Below are 15,244 nucleotides of genomic sequence, written 5' to 3' on the forward strand. Positions count from 1 at the left end.
GTTGGGAACTGGAGCAAAGGTGACTCTTGTTGTTTTAGCAAAGAGACTGGTGGCATTTTGACCCTGTCCTAGAGATTTGTGGAACTTTGAACTTGAGAGAGATGATTTAGGGTATCTGACAGAAAAAAATTTTAAGCAGCAAAGCATTCAAAACATGACTTGGGTGCTGTTAAAAGCATTCCCTTTTAGAAGGGAAACAACATAAAAGTTCAGAAAACTTGCAGCCTGATGATGCAGTAGGAAAGAAAAATCCATTTTATGAGGAGAAATTCAAGCCAGCTACAGAAATTTGCATAAGTAGCAAGAAGCCTAATGTTAATCCCCAAGACAATGGGGAAACTGTCTCCAGGTTATGTCAGAGACTTTCACGGTAGCCCCTGCCATCACAGGCCCAAAGATCCAAGAGGAAAATGTAGTTTCATGGGCCAAGCCCAGAATCCCCGTGCTGTGTTCAGCCTAGTGACTTGGTGCTCTGTGTCCCAGTCTCCACAGCCATGGCTGAAAGGGGCCAATGTACAGCTCTGGCTATGGCTTCAGAGGATGGAAGCCCCAGGCCTGGCAATTCCACTTGGTGTTGAGCTGGTGGGTGCACAGAAGTCAAGAATTGAGGTTTGGGATCCTCTGCCTAGATTTCAGAAGATGTATGGAAACACCTGGATTCCCAGACAAAGGTTTACTGCAGGGGCAGGGCCCTCATGGAGAACCTCTTGGTAGGGCAATATGGAAAGGAAATGTGGGTTCAGAGCCCCCATACAGAGTCCTCACTGGGGCACTGCCTTTGTGGAACTGTGAGAAGAGGGCCACTGTCCTCCAGATCCCAGAATGGTAGATCCACTGATAGCTTGTACCATGCACCTGGAAAAGCCATAGACACTCAACACCAGCCTAGGAAAGCAGCCAGGAGGGAGGCTGTACCCTGCAAAGCCACAGGAACGGAGCTGCCCAAGACCATGGGAACCTGCCTCTTTCATCAGCATGACCTGGATGTGACATCTGGAGTCAAATGAAATCATTTTGGAGCTTTAAAATTTGACTCCCCTGCTGGATTTCAGACTTGCATCGACCCCATAACTGCTTCTTTTTGGTCAATTTCTCCCATTTGGAATGGCTGTATTTACCCAATGCCTGTACCCCCATTGTATCTAGGAAGAAACTAGCTTGCTTTTTATTTTACAGGCTCATAGTTGCAAGGGACTTGCCTTTTTTCAAATGAGACTTTGGACTGTGGACTTTTGGATTAATGCTGAAATGAGTTAAGACTTTGAGGGACTGTTGGAAAGGCATGATTAGTTTTGAAATGTGAGGACATGAGATTTGGAGGGGACAAGGCAGTATGATATGGTTAGGCTGCGTCCCCACCCAAATCACAACTTGAATTATATTCCCAGAATTCACATGTGTTGTGGGGAAGACCCAGGGGAAGGTAATTGAATCATGGGGGCTGGTCTTTCCCATGCTATTCTCATGATAGTAACTTAAGTCTCAAGAGATCTCATAGGTTTATCCTGGGTTTTTGCTTTTGCTTCTTCCTCATTCTTTCTTGCCACCACCATGTAAGAAGTGACTTTCACCCTCTGTCATAATTGTGAGACACCACCCCCCAAGCCATGTGGAACTGTAAGTCAAATTAAACCTCCTTTTCTTCCCAGTTTTGGGTGTGTCTTTATCAGCAGTGCAAAAATGGGCTAATACAGTTTCTATTTTCATTTGTTACAAAAATTTTTAAATTTCCTATGTGAATTCTTTTTTTTTTTTTTTTTGAGATGGAGTCTCGCTTTATCGCCCAGGCTGGAGTGCAGTGGCGTCATCTCAGCTTACTGCAAGCCCCGCCTCCCAAGTTGACACCATTGTCCTGCCTCATCCTCCCGAGTAGCTGGGACTACAGGCACCTGCCACCGCGCCTGGCTAATTTTTTTGTATTTTTAGTGGAGATGGGGTTTCACTGTGTTAGCCAGGATGGTCTCTATCTCCTGACCTCCTGATCCACCCACCTCGGCCTCCCAAAGTGCTGGGATTACAGGCGTGAGCCACCGCGCCCGGCCTTGAATCCTTTTTCGACCCCTTAGTTTTTCAGGAGAATTTAGTTTAATATCCACATGTTTGTGAATTTTCTGGTTTTCCTTCTGTTATGGATTTCCAGTTTTATACCATTGTAGTTAAAAAATAAACTATGTGATTTTGATCTTTTTAAATTTGTTGACTTGTTTTGTGGCTTATTATGTAATATATTTTGGAGAGTGTTCTATGTGCACATGAGAAGAATGATTCTACTGAAGTGCTAGAAGTCCTAGTAAGAGCAATTAGGTAAGAGAAAGAAATAAAGAGCATCCAAGTTGGTAAGGAGGAAGTCAGATTGACCAGGTATGCAGATAACATTATCTTACATATAGAAAATCTGAAAAGTTCCACCAAAAACCTCTTGGAACTGTAAAATACATTTCATAAAGTTTCAGGATACAAAATTAAACAGACAAAAATTTTTATAAACCAACCACAAACTGGCAGAAAAGTAAATTAAGAAAGCAATATCATATTCATAATAGCTACAAAAAATTAAACTACCTGGGACTAAATTTAACCAAGAGGTAAAAGTCTCTAAAAGAAAAGCCATAGAGCACTGATGAAAGAATTTGAGAGGACGCACACCAAAAAATTAGTAAACCTCACATGTCTATGAATTGGAAGAATTAGCATTGTGAAAATGATGATACTGTCAAAAGTGATCTACAGATTCAATGCAATCCCTATCAAAATTCCAGTGACATTCTTTACAGAGATATAAAAAGCAATCCTAAACTTCATATGGGAGGACAGATGATTCCAGATAGTCAAAGCAATCCTGACCAAAAAAAAAAAAAAAAAGAAAAGAAACCAAAGCTGAAGACAGCAGACATCACACTACCTGACTTCAAAATATACTATGAAGTTATAGTAATCAAGACAGCGTGGTACTGGCATAGAAACAGACACATAGATCAATGGAACAGAATAGAGAACCCAGAAATACATTCTTGTATTTATAGCCAACTGATTTTTGACAAACGTGTCTAGAACATTCACTGCGGAAAGGGCAGTCTCTTCAATAAAAAGTGTTGGGGAAAATATTTATCCTCCTACAGGAGAAATAAAAATAGGCTCTAATCTCATACCACATATAAAAATCAACTCAAAATGCATTAAAGGCTCAAGCATGAAACCAAAAACTATGGAACTACTACAAGAAAACAAAGGGAAACGCTTTAGGATATTGGTCTGGGCAAAGATCTTATGAAAATCTCAAAAGCACAGGCAACAAAGCAAAAATAGACAAATACGTTTACATCAAACTAAGAACCTTCTGCCCAACAAAGGAAACAATCAACAGAGTAAAGAGACACCAAGAAGAATGAAATAATATTTGCAAATTATTCATCCAACAAGGGATTAATATCCAGACTGTATAAGGAACTCAAGCAGTCAACAGCAAAAAAAAAAGAAAGAAAAAGAAAAAGAAAATAATAAAAAAATTAACAAACCAGGTAAATGAGCTAAACAGAATTTTTTCGAACAAAAACATACAAATTCCCAACAGATATACCTAAAAATGGTCAACATCACTAATCATCAGGGAAATAAAAGTCAAAAGTCAAAACCATAGTGAAATATAATCTCACCCCAGCTATAATGAATAATGGCTATTATCAAAAAGATAAAAAATAACAAATACTGATGCAGATGCAGAGAAAGAAGAACTCACTTTACACTGTTGGTAGGAATGTAAAGCAATCTAGCCATTATGAAAAACAGTAGGAAAGTTCCTTAGAAAACTAAAAATAGAACTACCATATGATCCAGCCATTCCACTACTGGGTACAAAGAAATTAGTATGTCAGAGACATCTGTAACCCCATGTTTATTGCAGCACAATTCACAATAGCCACAATAGGGAATCAAACTAAGTGTTCATAAATGGATAAATGGAAAAAGAAAATGTGATATATATATATATATATATGTAGATATATATATACACACACACACACACACACAATGGAATACTATTCAGCCTTAAAAAATAACTAAATTCTATCTTTTGCAGCAACATGGATGAGCTTGGAGGACATTATGTTAAGCAAAATAAACTAGGCACTGAAAGACAAATACCACGTGAATGAAATGTTCTATATATGTCCTTGAGGTCTAATTGTTCTGAGATGTAATTCAAGTTCCAGTTTTTTGTTTTTATGAATGTTCTGTCTGTATGTTCTGTTCATTGTTGAGGGTGGGGTTTGAAGACCCTTACTGTTATTGTATTGCAGTTTAAGGTGGTATTTATTTAGACTGTTAGTATTATGTGAGAATTAAAATTATAATGACATTAAATTTATAGATTTTGTTATTTTTTGTGAAGACCAACCTATGGACAATAATAGGATAGAGATGTTACATTTAAACTTCATGATTGCATTTACATGAACTCATGTTTGAATATGTGGACACAACTCAATTTGGGCATAAAGTTTTCAGATTTCATTTGAATACCTGCAATGATAGAAACAGATTTGGTGAAACACAAATACAGACCATGTTTGGTTTAAATTCAATTTCAAATTTGACTCTGTATTAGAAAATAATGAAATTAACAAATGAGAAAGAACTGTCAAATATTCTGCCAGCAAATACTGGCTTGTAGATGCTGAATTGTTTTAAGATTAGCTATCAACTTATTAGTATATGAGAAAAGAAACTAAATTTGGATGAAAATTTTGATAGCTACACAACATAAAAGGGAATATATTACTTTGAAAGGCTAATGATATATTTAATGACTCTGGGGAACTGTAAAAGAAAGAATGATAAAAGAAAGAATGATAAAAAAGAGTAAATTCCCTGCAGTTTTCCAATCAAACTTCTCAAAAATATACTTTGCTTTGAATTAGAATCCGTTTAATTGAAAGAAAGCATGTAACATTGATTTCTAGAATTTTATATGGTTAAGTAGAAACTTTATATGTCGTGGTGTATGAATTTTTGTGTACAAAATTTTGTAGCGATATGGGCTGTAAAAAGATGTATGCCAGATTACTAAACATTGATGATACAAAGTTATTTTTCATTACACTTTTGGCCAAGGAATATTCTTATATTTGACTGTTTTATTTCAGTGTAAAATAAGACTCATTTTAGCTTGTAGGTAAATCTCTAAATGAGTCTTAGTTTATTTCACACTGTAATAAGATAGTCAAATACAAAAATATTCCTTGACCAAAAGCATAATGAAAAATAACTTTGTATCATTGATATTCAATAGTTGAAATGGTTAAGATTTATAAATGAACTTGGCACAGTGGTTCCCGCCTATAATCCCAGCACTTTGGGAGGCCGAGCTGGGCGGATAACCTGAGGTCGGGAGTTTGAGACCAGCCTGACCAACATGGAGAAACCCCATCTCTAGCAAAAATACAAAATTAGCCGGGTGTGGTGGCGCATGCCTATAATCAATCCCAGCTACTCGGGAGGCTGAGACAGGAGAATCGCTTGAACCCGAGAGACGGAGGTTGCGGTGGGCCGAGATCGCGCCATTGCACTCCAGCCTGGGCAACAAGAGTGAAACTCCGTTTCGGGGGAAAAAAAAAAAAAAAAGAAAAGTAAATGAATAGCTTTTCTTTTTGATACAGTTACATCTTTTCTTTGCCTGAATCTTGTGTAGCATGGTATAACGTCTCAGATTAGAGAATTAAAAATCACGTCGCTCTGTAGATAAGTAAGACTTCTTCTATGTAGTAGCGAACGTCTCTCCTGTGAAGTTCTGCTTCTGTTTAGTGTGATAATCATGAAAGATTAAAGATTTTTAGGTAAGAACATTTCAGTGTGACTTTTGGCATATTTTTAAAAGGGGCAATATTCACAGCTGTTTCTCTTTTAAAAATCGAACAGTTTGCAGCCAAATAAAGGGAATAAAAGGATTAGAGGCAAATAACTTATAGGCACTAATTTTGATTCGTTATCAAAGGATTGGATTGGGTTTGTGACCTCTGATAAATTTTTTGCAAATGATACTTGGACATTGAGAGGGTACTTATTCTGCATGAGATACCACTGGATATTCTGGCTAATTTGTATGAGAATTGAAGTATTCGTGTGTTTAAAACTGGGAACAAATATGCAGAAATTGTAGATATCTGCAGTGATGGTGGGGATTTGATAATATCACCATACAAAAGGGGCACATATTACTTTTTTTCCCTTAGTCTGTCTTCAACTGCTCTTTCTGATATAACCTTGTATAACGTCTTACTTTGTATTAATACTTTAAAATAATTTAGAGCATTATTATAGTGCCTAAACAAATAGTTTTAGACTTAAAAATTAAACTTGGCTTAACATTATTAAATGTAGATAATTTGTTATTTTTTCTTCAGCTTTTATTTTAACTTCCAGGGTACATGTGCAGTATGTGCAGGTTTGTTTCATAGGTAAATGTGTGCCATGGTGGTTTGCTGCACAGTTAAGCCCGGCATCCATTAGCTATTCTTCTTGATGCTCTCCCTCCCTCTTATGCCTGTAATCCCAGCACTTTGGGAGGCTGAGGAAGGCGAATCATTTGAGGTCACTGGTCCAAGGCCACCCTGACCAACATGGTGAAACGCCCTTCTCTACTAAGAATACAAAAAATTAGCCAGACGTGGTGGCACACATCTGTAATCCTGCTACTCAGGAGGCTGGGGCAGGGAAATTACTTGAACCCGGGGGCAGAGGTTGCAGTTAGCTGAGATCGCAGCACTGCACTCCAGCCTGGGAGACACAGTGATACTTTGACTAGAAAAAAAAAGTGGGAAACTTTTCTCATATAGTAAAAAGTGATAGCTAAACTTAAAACTAAGTACAGAAAAATAATTGAAATATTACATGAGTTACTTCACATAAAATATATATTTTTTATGTCTCGTCTTCATAAAAAGGTGACAGAAAGGAGTTTATATATACTAGCTGCTGCTTCTTAGTAATTTCGGCACAATGGCAGTCATACAAAAGAATATCCAATAAACTCAAGTGATGTTGGAATTGACACCTTGCAATTAGTATGTGTGTGTGTGTGTGTGTGTGTGTGTGTGTGTGTGTAATCGAGAATTATTCCAGCTTTAGCATTCTCAGACAATGATAAAATGTGTTGATAGCTAATATGCAGTTATTACTCACCTCTATAATACATTGTGTTTTGATATTTAAAGGATTTTTAAATTCTTTCCATCTTTGATTTTAAATAAAAATTATAAATATCACTTTAATGGATGCCCCTAACAAGTGAGTTCATGAAGATTTCCTAGAAAAATTATAATATGAATAATTGGTGTTGTATGAGCTCCATGGAAACCAACTCCATTCTTTCTGAAGTCTAACAATACATGTTATAGTGTACTTAGCACTGTGCTTCTGTATATAAAAAATAGTCCGACTTTATTTTCTCGAGATGTTCTCATGTATTTTTAAGCTGCTTGGTATAAAAAAATTATTGTTTCTAATTTCTCCATAAATGAAGAGAAGATTACAAGACTACAAATTTGGCAGAAATAACATTAAAAGAGAGGAGTATACTGCCCCTATCAAGAGACTTAGTAATGTGACACATTGCTCTTCATTCTACGTGAGTGAACATCATAAAATCAACATGAATTACAAATATCTTCCTGTTCTTGCAAAACCTGGAGACTTATTAGAAAACACAGGTTCTGAAAGCAAATATTTGCAGATCAGTTGTATCCCTGGAAATACAGACTCTTGAGGTTTGTCTAGCAGCAGGTGTTCGTTCAAATTACTCATGATCAAACTTAAAAGTTAACAAAAATAATTATTATGGTAATTGTGTCTATTTTGATGGCTTCCATAACAAACTACCACAAATTTAGTGTTTTAAAATAAACAAATGTGTCATCATATAGTTCTGTATGTAGGAGTCTGACAGATCTAACTGGGCTAAAATCAAGATGCTGTCAAAGCTGCATTCCATTCTGGAGGTTTTAAAGGATGACTTTTTTCCTTGATCATTCGGATTATTGATATAATCATTAAACCTGTAGTAGTGAGATCCCTGTTTTGTTGCTGGCTGTCAGCTCAGGACCAGTTCCAGCTTCCAGAGGTCACCTGCATTTTTTTTTTTTTTTTTTTTGGCCTGAGTCCCCCTACTTTTCAAAGGAAATGACTGTGGGTCAATTTCTCTCATGCTTCAAATCTCTCCTTCTTCTGTCTCACCTCTTTGATGCGTTCCTCTGCCTCTCTTTTGGCTTTTAAGAGTTTATGTGATTAGATTGGACACACCAGGAGATTCCAGTATAATACTCCCATCTCAAGGTTTGTAACCTTAATCATATCACAAAGTCCCCTTTACCACGTAGGGTAACACATTCCCCATTTCTGGAGATTAGGGTATGGACCTCTTTGAAGGTTTATTATTTTGCCTACCACAGTAATAATAACAAAAAATATTATTAGACACTTACTATATACTAGCAACTTTTTAAGTGTTTTACATATGTGAATTAATGTAATCCTTGCAATAACTATGAGGAAGAAATTATTATTATCTCCATTTTATAGATGAGGAAAATAATTCAGGGAAATAATTTAACTTTTCAAATGAAATGCATTCATCTAGAAAGTTAAGCCTAGTATACAAATCTAGCTATCCAAGTCCACAGGTAGTCAGATCTTTCCACTTTATTTTTGGTCCTGCCTTACAGGGCGTCAAGACATAGCTTTAGGTAGAAGCAGTTAAAGTAGAAGGTATTAAACTACTTATATAATAATTCATCCCAGTGTCTTGGCTGAAATTAAGGTGGGACTTACTAGCTGAGATTCTTATATATATTCTGTTCTCATGTAACAAATGGGGTTTGTCATTTCATGTTTACAAGCAGATTATCCATCATTACATTATCTAAAAGCCACCACTTTGTCTCATTCCAAAGCACTTTAAATATTGAGATATTTAATTACGGAAGAGCCTGAGTGAGGAGAATCAACTTTCAGCAACTAGATGTCAGCTTAAAGTTGCAGAAGCCTCCTAGTAAAATAATCATTCTTTCTCAAAAGGCTGTGACCATAGAAAGCAAGAATGGTGAAATAATTTAATATTTGCTGGGGCTTTCGCAGTTGGAATGTATGTGTGTAAATTTGTGGATGTTGGTGCACGCATGTTAAATCAATGATGGCATTTTAAACAGGCCAGATTACAGGACAAAAAGGAACTTTTATGATTAAAACACAGAAAAAGTATGTATCCTTTGTTTTAAAGGCCTCTTGAAATAAATCCTGAAATGTAGGATTCATAATGTCTTTTATGAGCTGAGTAAATATTACAACCACACAGACATATTTAAATAATGGATGGTTGAAATACAAGCCTGTAATACACAATAGTCTCAAGGTTAATGGTGACACATTCCACCTTTAGCTTCTGCTATTACAGAAAGAAAAAAAATGCCCTAAGGTATTTCAGCTGTTTACCTGTAAATTGCAATAAAAACTCCATTACATAGGGCAGTATACACCCTATGAAAATCAATGAAGTCAATACAACTTTAAAAATAATCTTGTTTACAAATCCACTTACACCACAGTGTATGAATCCAATATTCTCCGTGGTATATGACTAGATTTTAGTTAGTATGTTGCCAACAGAATAAATAGTTTACAGGTGAATATATTTGCAACCATGAAATCTTTGATTATTCTCTTAAATAAAATAATTACCGTTTCTTTATTCCCTTCTCCTTTCATTTGCTCTGGAAATGTACTGACAGCAAAAATGCCATTCTTGAACAGTTAAATAATTAGGAGTATAGAAAAGAGGTTGGATTAAAGAAGGAAGAGAGAAGAGAAGAAAAATGAATCACAAATATTTTGCATTTTAAGAATGGCAAATTGCACTACCTGTTGGTAAACATGTCTCTTTCTTTTAAACACATTACCTTCCATATCTGTTTCTCAAAAGGAAAAAAAAATATGAATATTGTCATGCTTTGTTCCCAAGAAACTTTCTTTCCAAGAATTAGACAAACATTTTAAATGTTAGTGTAATATATTTTGAAAAAATATTTTATTATTTAAAATATGATTTCATCACAAATTGCTTTCAGGTCTGTAATTATTATTGTTGTGTAAATAATGATGACCATTTTTCTCCATGCAACTTGTTAAGACTGTTCCAATCATCTCTTCCTTACTCTGTTATTTAAAAAATCCGTTTGCTTTGAGCATTTTTTTTTTTTTTTTGAGACAGAGTTTTTCTGTTGTTGCCCAGACTGGAGTGCAATGGTGAGATCTTGGCTCACTGTAACCTCCACCTCCTGAGCTCAAACGATTCTCCTGCCTCAGCCTCCCAAGTAGCTGGGATTACAGGCATACGCCACCACACCCTGCTAATTTCGTATTTTTAGTCAAGATGGCGTTTCTCCATGTTGCTCAGGCTGGTCTCAAACTCCCAACCTCAAGTGATACACCCACTTCGGCCTCCAGAGTGCTGGGATTACAGGCAAATATTTTTATTTTTTTAATTTAGTCATTATTTGCCTAAAATAAACAAAATATGTTTTGTAGTACTGCATACAAAAAGGAAAATGAGCTTTGTTAGGCTTTCTAACTGTATTCCATGGTAGTAAATTGGCCAGAATTTCTAACTAACTGAATAACATAAGCCTCTTGATATTTTCCTTTTTTCTTTCTTTCTTAAGGAAATCTCTTATGCTATCAATATGAGCATCACTGAATCGAAAGGTCAAGTTATTAGCAAAAACTGTGCTGTGTAATGTTACTTTGTCTCAGAAGAAAACTGAAATGACCCTATGATGTTACTCTGAGGAGGATGTAGTGTGTCATAGAGAGTGAAGAAACTGAAAAGGAAAGGTCAGAGTGTCTTTGGGGATGGTGAAAAAGCAATGTGGTGTAAGGGAGTCATATTCCTCTTTGCAGGTTCACTTTGCTTATAAACGCAGTTTCTAAAGGCAAAGCTAATTCATTATCAAAACCAAAAAGGACCTTGTAAAACCTACTTCAGGTCCTGAGTACTAGTTGTTAGAATACTTTGGGATTCAAGACAAAGCAGCTAATCCAAAGTCAGTAAATGGATTTGTATAGCCATGGACAATTTGCTTATTTGGGGGGCCTCAACTTCATATGAAATGAAGGACTGGCATTATTGAGTGTTTCTCAACAAGTAAACAGATTTTTCTATGTTCTTTTGTTTATGCCTAAAATGTGTAATTTACATGGCTTATTCATACAGACCATAATTTCTTTAGAAACTCTAAGCCAGCTGGTAGATAAAATCCCTCCCAGCTTTCACCCCATTATGTTAGGCCACATAACAAAATGGAGTGAATGTCTCCCCAATCCATATCTGTCACTGTTTTAGTTTTCAATCATCATGGATGAGGTACCTTCTGTGCATCAGAGAACTATGCAACAGAATTGCTAAGATATACAAAACTATATAATACACAACCCTCCCTAAGAATAATAGAGCTTGGTAAATGGAGGAATACATTTACACAGATAAGTGTAATAAAGAATTTCAGGTGCACTCAGAGAGCTATTAAGTTAGAATGAGGAAACTGTGGAAGAAATCCAGTTTTACCTGGGGAAAAGTGAGGTGATTAGTCCATAAATATTGTATTTTAAGAAAATTATATTTGAGATTTTTGTAAAAAATGGTAAGGGGTGACATTCAGACAAAAAAAATAAACAAAACAGAATGTTTCATTAAAACTGGCATGGTCAGATAAAAAAAAAAGAATATGAGGGTAGATGCAGCAAAACAAAATGTTGGTGAAGTAGGCAGAAGTGACATTTTCTGGACTAGAATTATTTCACAAAAGGTTTGGGTTTTATGCTGTAGGCAAAAAGGATTTAAGGCAATAGCAACATGGATAAAGCACTAGGATTTGGTAGTAGGGGAAGCTGTTTAAGGAGGTAAAACATTAAGAAGTTATTAATAATTTGCTGTGTGGATTTAGGGCTGTTAAAGTATAATTTTTCAAATGAAAAATTATGAAACTCATGTAAAAACATAAAATGAAATCAAGAAAAATATTTTATTCAACTAATTTATGTAGAAAACATTAACATTTGAGAAACAAGTTATTTATAAGCAATAGACAATTTAATAAAAGATTGTTAAAATTGCTAAATTGGCTTAAAAACTGGTTAATGTCCAAAGGGGCAGTAAACTAACTTTGATTTATGTGTTCTTTCAGATGCAAATTATTTAGCTGTCTATTTCAGAAAAATCAATAAAGAGCCATTTAACTTTACTGAGTAAGGCTTTTAAGCAATAGTATGCAGTCAATTGAAAATTATATTTTCCTAAACCTTCGGTGGGCTCATCCTCCTGTATAGATAGAAAATACATGTCATCCACCTATTTGCCCTGTTTCCAACTTTTAGATGTTTTTTTCTTACTTGGGGGAACTACATCATCAGTATTTTATTATGCACCATCCCTTCTGCTGAGTTTATGTGCCATGTAATTGAATGGTTTAAAATATGCATACATAAGTTCTATTGTACCCTATAATAGTGTATAAATCATTAGAAATTTTCAAACTCAATATACCACTTGAGAAATATTTCTTGCCTCTAGAAATATTTATGGACAGCATTAAACAATGGACTCAATAATTATCATTTCAACCTGTTTTAGGTATATCTGTTTTGTCCAACACCATATCATACTTTTTAATAAGGCAATTATTTGTTTCCTTCATTATAACCAATTAGCTCATTATGCACATTTTCCACTAGATAAATTGTAATATTGGGCTTCTAAGGCCAATGTCCCACAAAAGAAGAAGGTGACATAGTTTGGCATAACTATCTCATCATAACATTGTTCTCTTTCTCAGTTAACTCTCAGATTATTCCGAAAGCAAGAAAGGGGACTTGTGGCTTTTAATGGGCCTTCCTAAGATGTGAACTCGGTGGCCAGGATCTAATATGTGCCATGCTGAATGAATTCACTATGATCCCTGGTTATAGATGCTCATTGTGAACTTATTTTACAAAACCAATTCTGAGAAATCTGCATCTTAAAAATATCTAATAGGATACTGACAATATTTTATAGGAACAGCTGAACACTTGATACCCTTGATTTATAATCACATCCCTTTAGTAGGAAATACGAGGAAAAGCAACCCTCTTTATATATTTATATGGTTTTACTCTAATGAGTGAGGACTATATGACCTTATCCGAAATAAGTATAGTCTATTAAATACGATGCAAAAGAAAGTCCAGAAATCAACTACTCTAAACGATATATAATTATATTTTTGATGGGTATCTTTCAATATTTAACTGGTTTATATCTAAAGACTTTATGTAACAAGCCAATATATTCTTGTTTCTAGGGGGTTATTTTCTAATGAATTTGTCTTAAAGAGAGGACTTGTGTTATATAGCTGAAAATTAATTTTGTTCATTGATGCAACAAGTATTTATTAAATCTTTCTAAGTTCTAGCAATCTGACAGTCAAAATCTCATACTTTCAAAACTCTTACGCTGTAGTAAGGGGAGTCAGATGGTAAGTAAATACATTTGTATATAAGTAAGCAGGAAAAGTTTCTGTGGTGACAAGTGCTTTACAGAGAAATATTCATGTGCTAGTGATTGAGAGGCTTTCTAGGATAGGGGGTCAAGCTAATATCTCTCTGAAGAAGTTAAGTTGACCATGACAGCTGAAGTACAGAAGAAAGCCCATCATGCGAAAATAAAGTGGAAAAGCATTCAATACCAAGTGAACACACAAGACAAAGTGGAGAGTGGATGTGCATGGTTAAAAAACTAGAAGAAAGCCAGTGTGGATGGAACAGGGGGAGAAGCGAATAGAGTATGAGATGCTGTGGGTCATAAATGCCACCCTGAGGTTTTGGTTAATCGCAAAAATTTGGTTTCAACTTCAGAAAACTTTTCCGAAGTAACACTATTTTAACCATGTTCTATGTCGTGTAATTTGATAACTTACTTGCCCATTTCTGTTATATTGCGGCCCAAATTTAGTCACTGTAAAATATTGTGAAGCTATTTAAGATATGCAATATATTACTGCAGATAAATAAGCTTAACTTTTACGTAAGCAAATATTTTATCCAATGTTTCTATTTTAGTAAAAGGGACAATTAATAGTAGTTATTTCTTATACCAGCTGTTGGGATAAACTATTTATAGGTGCTCACTCGAAGGATCTGTTTTCCCATCATTTTTCTATGCAAAAACCTATCTTTGAATCTACCTCTTCTTCAGAGTTTAGTATCTGCTCTTCATCCTATTTATCACCAACTTTCTTTCCATAATTGATGTGTATATATATCAATCTATTGACCTAAAATTGAAGGGCATTATAAGCATACTTCTGTTGAAGAAGTGTATAACCTGTAGAAAAGTGATTTACAGTCTTGTTCTTGATGTTATAGAAGAAATGAGTTCGTTGATATTGAAAGGACTAAGCTGAAGAAAAGCCTCCTCCCAGATTTTTCTAGGAGCACATTATTTCACAAGAGAAATGAGAAGCTACTCCTAGAGATGGAGAAGGAAGAGAAATTGATTATTTGTGGGAACAGTTTTGAATTCAGTGAGATGGCTCTTCAGAGACTGGGAAGGAAAAAGAGTATTGGACTACAGTTGATTCAATGTCCATTAATTCCAAAAATAAAAGCAGCTCTAGTTAATTGAAATGAGGGGGAAATGTTTAGAACACTTTTCGAGGCTAATAGCCTTCATAAGAAGTTAGAAGAACAGGCTCAGAATTAGTAGGAAATTTATATGATTTTATATAAACCAGATGAACAAGGGAAAAAAAATGTAAGAGAGTTCAGCAACTCTGTCATAATAGGAACTACCTGGTCAAGGGGCAGCTACTGATCTTACTAATGCAGTTGAACTTCCTTAGCTGCAATGAGAATGCCATATGCTTATGTGTGATCCTTGTTAGTGTGAATAATATGTGTGCTGTGTTTTCCTAAGATTTGCTATGTTTGGCATAAGCATACATAATAATAAATGTACATTCTATATTGCTGATTATTATTTCTTAGAATTCTAAAATATCTATAAGATATACTCTTCATGTGTATCCTCACCAATAGATATATTTCTTAAAAGTATTTATAAAATTGAGAAAATATATTTTATTTTAAGATATTGAGGTCATTAGTTTTTAAGTATTAATTTTAATTATAGACAGCAATTATTAACTTCCTCCTATGAAAG

The sequence above is a fragment of the Hylobates moloch genome, unplaced genomic scaffold, assembly GCF_009828535.3.
Source record: "Hylobates moloch isolate HMO894 unplaced genomic scaffold, HMol_V3 SCAFFOLD_22, whole genome shotgun sequence".
Taxonomy (NCBI): domain Eukaryota; kingdom Metazoa; phylum Chordata; class Mammalia; order Primates; family Hylobatidae; genus Hylobates; species Hylobates moloch.